Here is a 16,600-nt window from a genome sequence, read left to right on the forward strand (position 1 = left end):
AGCGTCCTCGGTTTCTTCCCTAGTGAAAGCTAGTGTTCTGAGACGCGGCCGTTTGAGACGCTGCGCCTCTGGTCGCAGAGGCTGCACGGGGTTCCGGACTGGTCCTTGAGGAAGTGGCGCTCTGAGTACCGGTTGGCTGCCGCGTACGGGTAAAACACGGTAGCAAGAGGAGAGCCACCCATAACACCATAGAGCCACAAAAACCACCTCCCAAAGCATGATAAAAGCATTCCTTGATAGCAAGAGAGGCTGATTCTTAATACATTTCTAACCAAGGGTGACTCCAGACGTGTGGATTCGAACAAACAAATAATAATCTGAGTATCTCCAAGCGACGGCAATCAACATTGCCTTAGTTCTATCCAGCTACGTGAGATTTGCATGTTTTAAACGTTTGGCTCAAGTTATGTGGGACACCCTATGTACAGCAACTCTTGATGTCTCCTCCTCTGAGGTGTAGAACAATTCAGGCGCTCCCCTTGACCGAGAGTCTATACGGTGTTCGCAGCAGATTAAAGCCCGTCCACTAGCTTCGTCCTCTATGTTCGTCCTTTACGCAATGTCACATTCTTCTGTTACACTGTTTCCTTTTAATCTTACGTAACTCCATCCGTTTGACGTATGTGTTGAGGCACTATAGAACCTCTTCAATGAAAATATATCGGTGTATATGGGGAAAATGTGGGCCTTGAGGGGACATGACTATCGGCATTTTCCTTCTCTCTTTCCTTTCTTTCCTTTTTCTGTCCGTCTCCCCCTCCCCAGTGTAGGGTAGCAAACCAGGTGCGACCTCCTGGTTAACCTCCCTGCTTTTCTCTCTCTCTCTCTCTCTCTCTCTCTCTCTCTCTCTCTAGTGTTAGCTAAGATCCTTGGAGCTCGGCCGAAACCATCATCAGCCTATAGAGCCAGTCACATGAGTTTCTTCTATTAAGACTCACATACAAAAAAAGGAAGTACACAAAAAAGTAGCATGACGAGCAACGTGAAGAGACGGATCTCCGTGGCCAACCTTTCTTGCGTTCTTTCTTATGAACAATGACCCGTCACACGCACTCGCCGTGAGGCGCATGCAGGAAAGCGTTGCGCCATACGGCCGCTGTTACAAGTCTCCGCGGAGTCTTACTTGCGCACGCACTTCGCGCAGGCCCGCTGCTCTAATTGCGTTCTGCCCCGCGGCGTCGTCGAGGCTGACGGAGGTGAAATCCCGTGCGCGCGCTCTCGCAGCATGTAACCTTCCGGGGTGGTATACATACTAGACAACCTCGCACTGGTGTTGGCGTATGCTTGCGGCAAAGCACGGATGCCGACATTGTTTTCCGTGGTGCAATCATTTTCGAGCGACGTACGGCATTCGTGCGCTCAACTGTAATGCTGGTGCACACAAGACGTTTATCTATGTGCCTTCCAATTTTCGGTTGGCAACCCCGTATGTGAACCATGCCACAGGTATTCCGGCTTCTTCGAGCACTCTCGTCTAGCGTATATGCTAGCGTTTTCTTATATGTTTTTATGACGACACACCGCCATTTCACTGAGGAGCAAAGGAGATAGGCGGAGCTGACGGATAATAAGGTGAAGCCGCTATAGTTTTTGTGTGAAGTACAGAACGGAGGAACGGTGGTGCAGGTGAGAGCTGTAATTCGGAGTATTGCTTGTTGGTGTGGAGGTGTAACGGGTGCTTTCTTTGTGACAAAAGCGCGAAACAAACACTGCGCACGCTCGCAAGCGTTAGTTCGATTCGCGGAGCCGTGTATCGGCTTCCTATAATAGCGATGCACCTCGCTGCCGTATACACAGGAACCGTTAGTTCCACAACGGAAGTTCAATGAGGCCGAGCACAGTTGGTTACACTTATCGAACGGCACTCGCTCGTCGCTCAGAAAGCGGCGACCGGCAGCGTATTAAAATGGAGGGCAATATACAATGTGCGTGAATAGCAACATCCAAATGGCGAGAAAGTCTTTTATGCAGCATGCACCACGCAGCGATAGCTTCGGGTCACTTTCTCGCGCACCGATTCCGAGGATGCATGTCTAACTCTTCACGTGCAGGGCAAGGCCAACGGCCGCAACATGCGCGAGCAATCGTTTCGGCGCTGCTTCCCTCGTTCATTACGAAGCTCTTCCCGGGCAAAAAGAAGGAGAGCGCGCTTTGCCGTCGCGCGTGAGAGAGACGGCGCGCTTGTTCCCGCAGGGAAGGCAGAACGAACGGACGGATGGGGCATGTCTAATGATGATGAGGCCCGACAGCCACGAGAAGGCAGCACCTCCGCCACTGCAGTCCCGTAGAGAAGGCAAACGCGAGTACGATGAACCGTGAGCAAGACGTGCACAGACTGCAGTGCGCGCGTGCGAGCGGCCCTCTGAGCCGAAAGCACGCGTGCACGCACACACACACACACACACACACACACACACACACACACACACACACACACACACACACACACACACACACACACACACACACACACACACACACACGCACGCTCACACACGAACCCAGTAGCGTGCTGTAGGCAAGCTTGTAGTATGTAAGTGCCGATGGCGGCAGCAGTAGCAGCAGTAGTATAGCGGTGTATGCGAGTCACGCGAACGGCTCGACGCACGATCAAGACGACGTCAAGCGCGACATTCGGAAGCAGATCGGAAGCACCGGCGCGTGGAACGCGGCGCGGCGGTTGTTCCGTGTCGGCGACCTTTCTGAAAGCCGGCTCGCGGTTATGCGAGTGCGCGCCCAAGACGAAACCACCGGCTATAGAGAGACCAGCTATGGAGAAACTAGTGGCGACAGAAAAACCGCACAAATAGCGAGCGACTCCTTTGTCGTTTTGTGTAGTTGACAGTGGCGCAAGATGGGCGTCAAGCATTTAGAGATTGTTGATCATCAATTGATCAGCTCGTGAGGCACAAAAACAACAATGGCTTCACGCGTTCTTGCTTCCCATAGAAACGTGTTCAGAACTACAAAAACGCTGGGAAACAGGGTCATCCCACCCCCACTACTTTCTCTGTCTCTCTCTTCTTCTTCTTCTCCTTCTTTTTTTTCGATTCCGTCCATAAGTTATTGCTAATGGTTGAAATAACGTCATAGCAGATGCCGTAGTCCTGTCACGACGATTCCCTATTCACAGCCGATGACATCGACTAGCACTGGCGTGTGCAGTGCTGTGAAGCGCAGTTTACTCATATCTTCCCACTCTTTATGCCAGGGGTTTCAATCAGGTGTAAGGCGGCGGACCGTACACATAGCACTCACTTTCCTGTAACGCTATTAAATTCGTGAGTATTCAGATTTGGACGGACAATCGATTTTCCATGCGCGTGTGCAATTAGAAAATGCGCCTCTCCACATTGCATACCTCCATAACTCCTGGCGGCACCAGTCATCTTTCTAGTATTGAAATGCGAGCACCGTGTGCAGCGGTGTTTGTCTGCGTCCCGTGGTTTCATCATGAGAGTCATGTTTGCTTCTTCCATCTCACTAAAACGCCCGAACTGTACACATGCGCTCTGACTGCAAAATTGCACGACGCATCTACGTGCTTGTCAACATGTTTTGAGGGGAAGCTAGCTCTACGACTAGGAAAGGACCGGGTGCGCGTTCGCGCGGGCTACACATAAGGGCTTGGAGGGCCACATGCTGCCCCCGGCGCCCGTGTTTTATTTAGGCCAGTTCAATCGTTGTTTAGGCCAGTTCAATCGCCATTCAACAACCGTCGCTCTGGACAAGCTCGGCCACCGTTGGTTCAGGAATTCATAATAGGCGAAGTTACTTCCGTCAATTTACCCTTCTCGAGCAAAACAATTTGGTAAGCGAGAGACCAATTCGTATAGCTCACTTCAGCTCTGCTTGTCGCTTTATGGTGAACTCAATATGACGTGAAACGCACTTTACAAAAGTCGTAAGGCACCACCCACTTTTGCACGTCCGCTGCACACGAAGGCACAACTTGACGGGCAGATCATCAAGTTCGGCACGTAAACGCGGCTTACAGTTGAGGGCTACCCTGGGTGTCGGAATTATTAGAGCCAGCATACCCGACAAACGGGAGCACGCTGTACTTCGGCTAGTTTGCACTGTAGTCATCTAAACCAAGCGGTATAACCAACAGTCACGCTCTGAAAGCCGCCATTCATACAAGGGCACAGGGGCTTAACCTGCGTCCGCATCGCCCCTCAGCGTCCGTACGTGTGGAAGCAGCACGTCGGGCGTGCGTCGTCAGCGCCGGCAAATGAGATGCATCCTGCGGTTGTGGAATTCGAAGAAAAAGACAGAGAAGGGCAAGGCAAACAAGAGAACACACAAGGAAAGAAAAAAAAGGAAAGCAACGATTCGCGCATATTCAAAGAGGAGGAAATGGCTGGAGGGGAAACGATGAGACAAAAGACGCGGTGGGCAAGGCAGGGGCGGGATGAAAAAGAACAAAGAAATATTTAAAAAAAAAGGGGGGGGGGTAAATGTGCAGGGAGCGTGCATGTCCGCGCGAGAGCGCACCAGCGACACAAAACGGTCGCGCGCCAGCGCCGTGCCACCACCATTCAGTGAAAGCCCGAACACGGAAACAGAAAGAAAAACAGAAGGGGCGGCAGTGCAGGCATTCGCCAGTACAGCTGCCGAGCGAACCCGTAGGAAGCCAAGAGGTCCGCGGAGCCTGCAGGGCAGAAACAAAACAAAAAAAAAAAAAATACCCCGCAGCGGTACAGATAAACAAAGTCGGCCCAGGAGCCAGGAAAAATGGGGTCAACTGCCGCTGTCCGAGCGATCAGCGCGGGGTACCGTCGGTGTCCGCGTCCGGCCGCGCCGGTGCGCTTGTAGCGGCAGCTGCAGCGCGGTGAAGGCACGGTAGCGCGAGACATGCGAGCATCCCTATATATGCGGTACAGCTGAGCGCCCAGCGGCAACGACTGCAGCCGCAGGCAGGGCGAAGGACACGTACCACTGGCCGTCTTGCACGCGTGTGTGTGCGCATGCGCATGTATATGGCGAGCAAACACAACTTTCGCTCGCGGCAAGCACTCAGCTGTGCATTTTTTTTTTTTTTCAAACTGTGCGCACGCACCGAAGCGCAGGTGTGCACACCGAAACGCGCCCGCCCCGCGGTCACGGTGTGTAATGTGGCCACAGCCGCCGCGGTGGTAAACGGAGCGGTTACGGTTGAACTGTCTTCGAGGACTGTCGGTGGCGGCTGTACAGAACACCGAATTGGTTCGGCCTGAGAAAAAAAACAAACGAAAATGCACATTCGTCACCGCGAGGGCTTCGTTGCTTTGATTAAGTAAGTAATCAAGCACGTAAACAAGTAAGGAAATGGGGAGTTCCAAACCCTTTTTAACACGCACGGGGTAGGCGCATTAGGCGCCACATAAAAAAAAATAAAGGTTTCTTTTTTCACTGTCTTGGATCAACGGTAAGTTTTGGTTGTACACTCGTTTCATAGTTTCCCGACAGTTTCACAATATGTCACCACCGACATTGTTCTTCCCACCGACGTCTTCCGGTATGACCTGTGCTACGACGTGTATACGGTATGTTAAACGTTTCGCATACCGCCTTATTCTGACCATTCCTCGTTTATTCTCCTGAGCTAAGGGCGACGTATACGCCAAAACAAGGAAGCGCGCGCCTTCGTTCATTATTGAACTTTGGACTTTATAAAGGCCGAGCGCACTGGAAGGACTAAGAGTTCGAGTGTATATATGCACTGACTCAGATCACCGCTTTTCGACTAAGGTCAACGTCTTCAGCGGCGCTATTACGCATTCAGCCACCCTCGAAGTTGGGCAGTGTAAGGTGATTTCGATAACTTCACCGCTTGTCGCGTCTTCGTCGGACGCGATGATGGGGCCAGGAAACGCACGTTGCGAAAAGTTCGCACATTTTGCGACGCCAAAGCACAATATCAGACATTCGTAGCGCAAAAAAAAAAAAAAAAATCTTATCTCACGAACGAAATCCCATGTAGTCACACAAACTTTTTCTTATGCATGACAGTGCCTCACGGCTGGCCATCGCGGCGGAAATCGTCGCTATCATGACAATCGTTATCACCAGGGGCGGGTGACCGAACACTGGCCAATGAGGAAATGTTAAGCGAAGTTTTGTGAATATGGGCCAAGTTCTGCATCAACCACAACATCCCACGCGGTGCACGCCATGGCTAATATATACCGCTGCACGCAGTCACCATGCTGACACAGTCGTGGTGGCGCAATTTCCACATCATAGCTTGCTATTTAGCACTATACCATGGGGTGGCTGAACGTCGGTGGCGATGACGTCGAACATGGCCAACGCGACGCTGCGGACCCCGTCGCAGATTCAGGTTGTACAGCTCCCAGCACATTTGTCTAGAGCGCAGGCATGTACTACATACGTGCGTTCGTGCCGTCTACCGTAAAGTGCTGGTTCGAGACTTCATACTTGATCCCCGCTTTTCGTGCTTTTCTTTTTGGTCAAAGACATCAACGAGACGGCTTTGATTGTGGCCTCACGTGACACGCCAGCTAAGCGGCTGTCGTGGCTGGACAGAGGGCGGCCGCCTGCGAAACGCATCGCTTGCTGAGGATGTCTAGAGTCTCTCGACCCGTCGACCGTCATTATATAGACGGCGCAAACAAACGGAATCGTGCAACGCTCCCGTATTCTAAACAACTGCGATCTGTTTTGCAACCACCCGAATTCACGATCTCTTGGCGCTCGTTCGTCCAGTCCAACATTGCGTTCTAATCATTGTCCCATTACCCGCCTTGAGCAGTGCCCACAATATTAAACAGTATTTCGTAATGGCCAGGCAAGTGCCACCGTTGCACAGAAGAAAACGCATACGAACGCCAACGCCGGGAAACCGTCGCACAGACACACCCGCGGCAGCGGCGACCCTCCCTGACCTGCCAGGAGCTCCACTTCCAGTGCCGGCCCCTGTTTTTCTCGGCGCAGAGAGCCGCCGCGCCCTAGGACGCGCACGCGCTAGGTGCCGCGGGCACCGCTTCGCCTTCCCTTCCGCCCCTTGCATGGTGCTCGCGTGCAAAGTTGACGAGGCTGTAATTCCGCCTTGCGCGTGGCAGCAACGACGCACAGTGACGCAGGCGAGCGGCCTAATGAGCCGCCATGGCCTCTATCGAGTGCACGAGGAACGTAACACTCACGAGGCTGCTAACCCTATATACCAAACCTCAGCGAGCCGTCGCGCCAGGAACAGCGCACACTCGACGAGCTTGAAAGCTGCTGCAACGCGCTTCATCCACGCGCGGGACTTCCGCTATACGTTGCGTCGCGAAAGGGGGAAGTTCGCACCGCACGTGGAGCCCACCGCGAGAGCCGCGTCGGCCGACCTGGCTCGCGGTCTCCCCCTGCGCGTCGAGCGGCGGCTTCCGTGCTCGAATAAGCGCATTGTCCCACACGCGCGACCTCCGGCGGCCCCAAGGGGCTCTGAAATAAAGAGTCGGGCGCCTCGGGCCAGCACTATCTGAGCTAGACGCACGTGACCTCTGGGCGAGCGAGTGCGCGCAAGCGAGGCGAGACCTCCCGGCTTCTTTGGAGACGAAGGCGATGAAAAGGCGACCTCAGTTCCTGGACCGTGGAGCGTGTTTACACCGGAGATCAGCGCGCCGCTTCCTGCCTTTCTACGCGGCCGCCGCCGCAAAATTGCGACCGGCGTTATTCGCCCGTATACACAGAAGAGAGGCTCTCGCACGAAGCGCGCTGCGGGCCCCCGAAGGAAGTGCGCCCGGTCCTCGCTCCTTTTGAATCGGCAGTCACGGCTCGTTATAGCGTGTGCCGTTCGTGAATGCCTCGCTACACATGCGGGACCAAATGTGCCGCGCTGCCGGCGACCTTCCTCCGAAACGCCGCCGCCCTATTTTCGGATTGCACATAAGTTGGCAATCGACGTGTATGGTGGCGCGCTAAAGGCTTTGTCTGGGCCATCGTGATGTAGTCACGGATACTGCGATTGGATGCACCGATACAAGAAGGGCTCACATAGCGACGCAACGGTTCTTGTCCGCCCGGTATATAGGAAGTTGTATCATATCGCGTGTTCGCGTTCGAAGTTGTATACACAGCTACAGCAGCAGTCGTCCTTGCTTTTCAAAAAAACTGCACGTGTGCAGGTGGAGGCCGATAGGGCGAGAAGGCGGCAGCGGTGTACAAAAGCAAAAGCTGACGCTTCGACGAGAACGAGTTGTGGAAGGTGATGATAACTGAATTCGGCCTGTTAGCTCTCGCCGGCTCGCCTTGACTTGACTGGTTGTGCAGAGCTACGTGGAATGGTAACACTATAAGAACATCGACGTGCGAGGTATTATGTTTGAGACGGCATCCCTGCAAAATGTATTAAAATATCCAGGGCCCGTATTCACAAAACTTCCTGCACTAGAGTAGTCGGTAAGAAAAAAGCAGTTGCGGATCATGAGAACGAATATGCCGTATTATTTGCATATTACTTCCACTTTGTTATGAACGAAACACTTGCATATTTTCCTAAGTCAATGACCGTCAATTTCGAGACACGTTTCCGACTCGATCGGCAAACGTAAAGCCGACCTAACTTTGTATTTGCGAAGTAAAATCCCGGGGCGGCATTCGCCAAGTTTCTCGTCCAGCAGCCTTCGCTAACAATATATGTCCAGCATCAGGCTTTGCCCCGCACCTTTCCGTGCCCCCTAGTGTATTCGCACATCCACCCTGGTGTCATTGATCCGCGCTGCTGCCTGTGCGGCGACGTTGCCTCCTTGAACCACATCCTCTGGGGCTGCCCGGAAGACCCCCCGCCCGCCGACCTCGTCTCGCCACCCCCCACCGACGAACAATGGGAGGCCCTTCTTTCCAGCACCGACCGAGACATCCAAACGCGGGTCCTGGCACGAGCTGAAGACGCCATCGTGAAGCACAGCCTGGCTGCCTACGTAGCTTAGCCTCCCTTATCCCTTACCCCTTCTAATGATAAAGTTGACACTCACTCACTCACTTGCTGACATTTGCACCTGCCCGTATTAAAAAAGAAAGAAGAAAAGAAAGCGTCCTTGCGCTAGAAGTGCTCGCAAGAGCTGATTCCAACCTATCGTGATGTGCGTATTATTAGCGAAGTCGGCTGGCCATTGGGAAACAGCACGCACGGAGCTTTGTGAATTGTGGCCCGTGTCGGCTAAAGGAGGTCGGGCTCCCTTGTCGGAGACACCGTAGATGTCTCGCTCAGGGCTAGGCCCCTTAAATATATTTCCTCGCAGAAGCAGACACATCAAAGCAAGGGTCGAATATTGCCTTAATTTGTACACCACGAGAGAGTTGAATCGCTCCTGTCCGCTCCTTCTTCCGCTCTGGCTTGTTCAAGAGCTGGGCCCACGTATAGTCTTCCCCTTCACAATGACTGATCAAAGCTGTATGCTGCGTTGCTTTGCTGATCTGAAGGGAACAGGCATGCTCAGCAGGACATGGCAAGTTAATGTGCGCACGAACCACATTCGAGGCTTCGCAACCCAGTCACAATCGATCATAAAGGCTAGTAAACTTCAATAAATACGAAGGCGCACTTGTAGCTCTGCATCTCAAGCGCACGAGGCCACTATCGTAAGAGTTCCTCGTCTACGAAATATCAAACGTCTAACCTCAAGATTCTAACCTCGACTCGAGAGCCCAAGTTGGTTAGACGTTAGACATTTCGGCGCTGCAAAGGGCAGTCACATAGCAAGTCACGGCCTCTCCACAAACACAAACATTGCAGTAAGTACTGTCCGCCACAGCCATCGGCCTCGTCATGTTGAATATGCCGGTTCTCTTCAGATCACCGAACCTGAGCAGCACTGGACTCCCGACTGTAGGTCAGTCCTTGGGAGCCAGACCGCCCGTGAGCCCTGCTGCCGCAACCCCTCTATCGCCGAACATTTGTGATGTCCGCACTGAGCGAGCAGTTTTCAGTGCCCACTGCAGAGAAGTCCTCCACACTCCAACGATTACTCACCCAACCTTCCTGTCCACCGTCTCTATAAGCATTGGTGAACACAAAACTCCAGTGGCCGAAAGAAGTTTGCCATGCTAAGAAATTTGGCACAGCTGTCAGTGTAGGGGGAACGCGGCGTCCCCGCAGCAGCTAAAGCGACAGACGCGAAGGTGGCCAGCGCTGCAGATGACTGCCGGCTGACCATCGCCTCGCGCCCAGCGCGGCTGCGTCCACCGTGGGGCCGACCGGTTTCGCGGCGCAAGGAGGCGTCCTTGTTTCCCGCCCGCGGCCCCGATGGTCGGATGCGAGCGGCTCGCCTGGCCTCGTGGCCCATCTGCTCCGCGTCTCCGGGCGGCCGCCGCCGACGTCTTCGCGTTGTCCCCCACAACATCGCCGGCTGCTCGCGCTTGTGCAGCGACGTTGCGCAACGCCCACGCCTGCTTCTGCGCGGAATGCGTGTCGCCATTATGCGTGTCCCCGTCGTTTGGCCCGCCGATGGTCGTGTTCCGGGCGCGCGCTTCAATCGGAAGGACGCCGCGGCAAAAAAGTGGAGGAGCACTGGACCGCTGGCGCTGGCCGCTCCATGAGGGGAAGCGAGCTGACAGGCGACGCAAAAGCGATCGCTCGTTCGTGTGCGTGCATGTCTATATAGTATAGTGCCACTGGGCCCTCATAGCATGGTCTTATCCTCACATTTCAGCTGTTTGTTAGCCACGTTGAAACATTAGCGCACATTTAGTCGTTTATTTAGTTAGCTTGTTGTTAGTATGTTGGTTTGTCAGTCAGTCAGTCAGTCAGTCAGTCAGTCAGTCAGTCAACTAGTTGGGTTAGTTAGCTTAGTTAGTTAGTTAGTTAGTTAGTTAGTTAGTTAGTTAGTTAGTTAGTTAGTTAGTTAGTTAGTTAGTTAGTTAGTTAGTTAGTTAGTTAGTTAGTTAGTTAGTTAGTTACTGATTTGCGTTCGTATGTAACCTATATCCCATATAGCTCAAGGGCCGTATTCACATTTAAAGCTCTTACACTAGAATTGCTCGTAAGATACAATTTGAGCCAATCCTGATGCTGGACATGCTGTAGTACGCGAATATCAAAGCGCACTCGCAAACGAAAAGCTTTGTGAATTCGGTCCCATTTTCTTCGAGACGCACGGACGTTACACAAGCGATTGAGATTAATGTACACACGCTCGCACATCGGCAGACAAAACCTGCAAAAATACATCACAACATCGTCGCCTAAGCGGTCACTTCGTTGCCTCTGTCCAGATGCAAAAACAAGAGGTCGAACGCGTTTCGTGCCGTTCCCTAGCCTAACGGCCGCTGTCAACTCGCAGAAACGTCCATTCTTCGTTGCGGCTTGGAGAATCGACCCGTGAAATACTGCCATTCGCTGTCCTCATACTGATCATCGGGGCAGCCAAGGCGCTGCTCCAGTTCATCGATTGCACGCATCCGTAGTTGGCGTGGGTGACTCTTATCGCTCGCTTTGTTGCGTGCTAGCTGCCATTATGATCCGCCTTTGCTACGTTTAATCGCATCGTCTCATCTGCTCTCTTTACCTAGTGGAGGGTAGCGAGATGGACGTTATTAGGCTAATATCCCCACCTTCCCTCTCCCGATGTTTACTCTATTTCTGTGACCGTAGTAGATCTGGGAGCAGTCCTTTCTTCGTTTCTTGCTGAACCACTCAATAAGGAGCGTTGCACTGGGATCGCTGTTAGAGGAGCGGGCAGTCGCAAAGCGAGGCACATTTGTTGGCACGTATGCAGTTTTTTTTTTTTTTTTTTCACGTATCGAGCGATTTAACCCTTCCTCGAAATGGCATATCGGCAGGGTATAGCTCCCTCACGTCGATGAGGCTGCATTATGTGCCGCCCGTTTCAGGAAGTAGACATTACGCGTTCCGTTTCCGCGGTGTGGGAAAACCACCGAGTAGGGCCTTCGCTTCGAAGTCAGATTAGTTATTTTCTTCCTGTCTCATATCACCAACGACGCCAAGTTGAGTGTTAACGATGCTAATAATATTTAGGGTTTTACGTGCCAAAACCACTTTCTGATTATGAGGCACGCCGTAGTGGAGGACTCCGGAAATTTTGACGACCTGGGGTTCTTTAACGTGCGCCTAAATCTAAGCACACGGGTGTTTTCGCATTTCGCCCCCATCGAAATGCTGCCGCCGTGGTCGGGATTCGATCCCGCGACCTCGTGCTCAGCAGCCCAACACCATAGCCACTGAGCAACCACGGCGGGTTAATTAACGATGCTGACCGTTCCCGGAAGTCAACGAACATGGTTCCGCTATCTCACCTTTTACTGGGGGCAACGAAACACGATTGAGCGTTGTTGCAATTTGTAAACCTGCACATCTGAGCGGCCGCCAGTGACCGCATCACCCTTGCCTTTGCGCCTTCCACAGTATACCTGCACACTATTCTCTTCCTCTTTTTCTCTCTATTTAAAATCTACTATTTACGCAAACCTGTGGTTTCCTATATTCAAGTAACAGCGCAGGACATGTTCTGCAAGCACACTTGCCGTGATTATAATCGGCAAATATTACACACACGAAAGCACTGGCTTTCTCTGATAACTGCTGACTATAAATGACCGTTGACTGATTTATTCGTGGGGTTTTCCGTTGCTAAGTATATAACACTGTGGCTATGGAGATCTAGACACCGTGGCGGAGGGCTCCGGATTGATTTTTAGCAGCTGGGGTTCTTTAACGTGGACCAGAATCTAAGTACGCACGAGCGTTGTTGCACTCCGCACACATCGGAACGCAGCAGATCCGTGGCAGGGGTCGAACCCGTGACCTTCTGCTCAGCAGCGGAATTACACAGCCACTGGGACACCTCGGCGGGCGTCTGTTGAAGCGTTCTATACGCTGAAATACGTCGCAGTGTTCCTTTTTTTTTTTAAGTCAACGCCATTATAAAGGCCGAGCATAGCTCGGACACATTCTGGTTACTTTCACTTATTGCTTATTGATTGAGCCGATATCCTCGGAAATAAGCTACAGAAAAGCCGGCCCAAATATCAGATATGATAACACGAACACAACCGAGAAAGAAAAGAAAATCAGAAAGTGAAGAAGGAAAGTAACATAATTCCAAAGTTAGTTAATACCTGTACATTCAGCAATCAAATCAAACCAGTTGGGCCAGGCGTTCCTCTATGCCTAAGCGTCCCTCTAGGCAAGGACGCCGCAAAGTTCAGAAATGAGGACGTTGCGCTGACGATGTTGGGCCTCTCTCTGTGTGAGCCGGAATCGCTCTTAAACCTCTCCGTCCTGGTTTCGGCGTCGGCTTATTCCAGCCTACTTCTTAGAACTCGGTATTTTCTGCAAACTCCGGCGCGATATTTGTCTTGCAGCGCCCGGTGATCCTAGCGATTGGCGAAAATTATCTAATGCCGACACTTAAAAGTGTGATTTAACATCCAATTCCTCGTTTTCTAACAATATCTGGCTCATGTAACTTAACTCTCTCTCCCCGCCCTCACCGCACCTTCAGGACGAGCTATATTGTACTACACGCGTATACAAACAAGTCGCAGCCCCGTTAAGTGTAATGACGCTTCCGATACTCAATACAGAGACCGCACAATTCTGTTTGGCCTTCTGAAACAACATACTTGACGGATAAGAAAAATAACGCTACACTTTTGTATTAAAATAGCACGCTCTGGCTGTCACCACTTTTTCTCCGCTGTTAATGGCAGTTCTGCAAGTAAATTTTGCCGCAAGATAAGCACTAAACAAGGCCTGAAACATGCTTCCCCATGCATAGTTGATTGAGCACGTGAAAAAGAAATTGCTATCATCCAGCGCAAACGCAACACGTATCTTCTCCTGCGAGTTGGGTGTCGAGAAACGCTATACCGGAAGTTTTCTGGAGCCGCAAGCCGCATGCACCGCTGCCCCACAGCGCGGACGAAAGTGTCTGCGCAACGTCTTCCGTCAGACGCCGCGTATACGTTCGCAGACACGTATACGCACGGCACCTCGGACAGCCCTTGCGCGAGCCTTTCTCGCATGCACTTCGCGGCGCGTGAGAGCGAAGTGTCACGCCGAAGAAGAAGAAAAAAAATTGGGTCCCTCCGCGCATGTTGCGCACGCCCGTCGGTCACGACCGGCGGCAGGGCCGGACGACAGAGACTGCGCGCAGCCGAGGCGTCGGCGCGTACACACACGCGCGCGACGAAGAGGCACGCCGCCACACAGCCGCTGCCTTTGTGCCCCGCAGCGGGCGCATCGCTGGAGCTCGCGGTGGAGGCGCGCCGCGGCGACGACGAGCGCTTTTGGTTGTGCGCGCGCTGCTCCCGGAAGTAGCGGTCGCGCGGCCCGAAAACAGGGACCTGACTGCTCGGTTGTGTCACAGTTGCGGCACATCCGAGATCATTTTTTGTTTCCGCGGGCGCCTCGCCGTGTGCACGCGCTTCCTGCGTCGCGAACAGCTCGGCCGCCGACCGTCTTGGCGGCATTGTGTACGTCACGCCGCTCTGTTCGGGCACGAGAAATTAGGCGCGTAAACGTATAACGCGCGCACATCCCTTTTTATTTTTGCCGCTTTCTTGATATTCTGTTTATTTGTGATGGCAAGTAGTACTTATAACGCTTGCACAGCTGGTTCGTGGAGCTTCTCGTCTGAAGCATCTCGTGCGTCATATGTGCCTCCGAGATGCGTGAGATGTGTAATCACGCAAAATGTTATAGCCATATCGAGCTGTACTTGGTGTTTCCTCTCGCTTGTGCCATCTTGTCGGAAGCTACTTGTGTGTCGTATGCCTAATGACGGGAGAAATGAAAGTAGGAAAGAAAAAGGACGCGGAGACGTGGATCGTAAACTAGGGGCCAACAGCTGCCATTGGCCGAATACAAGCTAGATGGCACTCCAGCACGCCGTAGCAGCAGCATAGGCTTCGGCCAGGACCGAGGACCTGAAGAGCCACCGTGTGAAAGAGAGACCTGGAGTTTCTATCGTGAGTCCTTTCAGTCAGTTTAATGCAAAATACATCTCGTTTTAACTGAGAGAGAGAGAGAGAGAGAGAGAGAGATTAACAGACGAGCATGTATCTACAGAAAAAAAAAAGAAGTGCAGAAAAATAAGCGCAAAGCCAGCTTCGAATATACAGCTTCTCAGTGTCCAAGAGGGTGTGCAGCTTAATTATCACTAAGACTTAACTACACAGAATGTGTGCAAGTGCTCGGTTAAAATAGGGGTGGCTGTGCATGAGGCTCAAGTCTGACGATGAGGAAGACGTGAATCATGCTATTGGAAAAATGATGTCGAAGATTAAGGCACATAGACATGAATAGAAGACAGACAATAATAGAGATATAGAAGAGATAGAGATGAAGACATGTAGCATAATTTGTGCACGTGTATCTCCGTCAGGGGACAATTTGAGCGTAGTCGACAAGACGGACCAGTTAATGTATATTCACAAATTACTGACATAAGTGGTGACATGTAATAAGAGAAAATATGGTTGGTTTACTGCAAAGCGCAGCTCATTCCCACGGGACATGTATTTACGCTGTTGGTGTATAGTCTGAAAAAGACAAAAGTCTGTTGATGTGACGTAGCTTAGGTATACGACATCAGAAATCTCAAAGCCAACTTACAGCTTAGACGAATACGTATTACACATAGAAGTGAAAATGCACAAGCGACACTGCAACAGCAGCCGTATTTGTCAACGTATAAAGTTGAATGCACTAGCAAGAAAGAAGCGATCCTGAGAAGGCCAATACCCTACAAAAATATAGAAACTGTAAATGACGTTTGGCCTGTGACTTCCTTGCGAAATGTCCGACGGTATATATAAGGCTGACCTGTATATGTGAACGTGGTTAGTTGCACGACGAATGGCTCAAAATGAAACGCTCCAATCTTGAGAGACCAAATTACGGGGACAAATTAATCGATGGTTCCGAAAATTGGTAATGGTTACGAGCCGACGATTGGCCAACTTCCACAACGGGAACTAAAAGTGCACTAAAAAATGTCCGCGCCGCGCTGTTTTGTTCCCCTCGAAAGGCGTCGTCTTTCTGTGTTCGACGGTGAAGCGCGTTCAACGTCGGGCAGCCCAAAAGAGAGAGAGAGAAAAAAATTATAAAGTCCGCCGAAGAGAGCTGCAACGAAACCGTCATCAAACTCGCGCTCCGGGATCCTGGTCGACAGTCGCTATAATTGTCCCAGCCTCGTTCCAGCTCATTTCCCCGTCTCGAGCCCGCGCGATTCCGCGCGACGATGGGGCCGGCGCGATTGCGGGCGCGGCCTGGTTCGAAGCACGAGAAACCATCGCGTTTTGCGCCGTTCGCGGGATAGACGTGTACACGACTCCGTGGAAAGGCGGTGCGCGGGCAGCAGCGCTGCTAGCTTCCCATCTCGCAAGCCCATCCATTTCGGTGGTCGCACCCGCCTTTATCGTGTCGCGAGCGAGCGCTCGCCTTTTGTTTCTTACAACTGGAGCTCGGCGTGCCGGCCGCTCACGCGAAACTGGTTTGCCTCTCCGGGGCCGATGCGCGTCGCGCGTGCTGTTGTCTCCCTAACGAGCTGACCTGCTGCCGCGGCTTGATTGAGGCTCCACGCAAGTTGCGGGCAGCGGGCGTCCGCCACGTTAGGCCGCCGCCGTCGCTATACGTCAGCCTGTGGAA

The 16,600-nt window shown here is 52.3% G+C and overlaps 1 protein-coding gene across 1 annotated transcript in view; it reads left to right on the forward strand.

Moving 5' to 3' along the window:
- Nucleotides 1-16,600, forward strand: part of RhoGEF64C (Rho guanine nucleotide exchange factor at 64C) — a 161,575-nt gene that overhangs the window by 31,203 nt on the left and 113,772 nt on the right. The window lies entirely within an intron of this gene.

Source organism: Dermacentor variabilis, chromosome 2 (genome assembly GCF_050947875.1).
Source record: "Dermacentor variabilis isolate Ectoservices chromosome 2, ASM5094787v1, whole genome shotgun sequence".
Classification (NCBI taxonomy): domain Eukaryota; kingdom Metazoa; phylum Arthropoda; class Arachnida; order Ixodida; family Ixodidae; genus Dermacentor; species Dermacentor variabilis.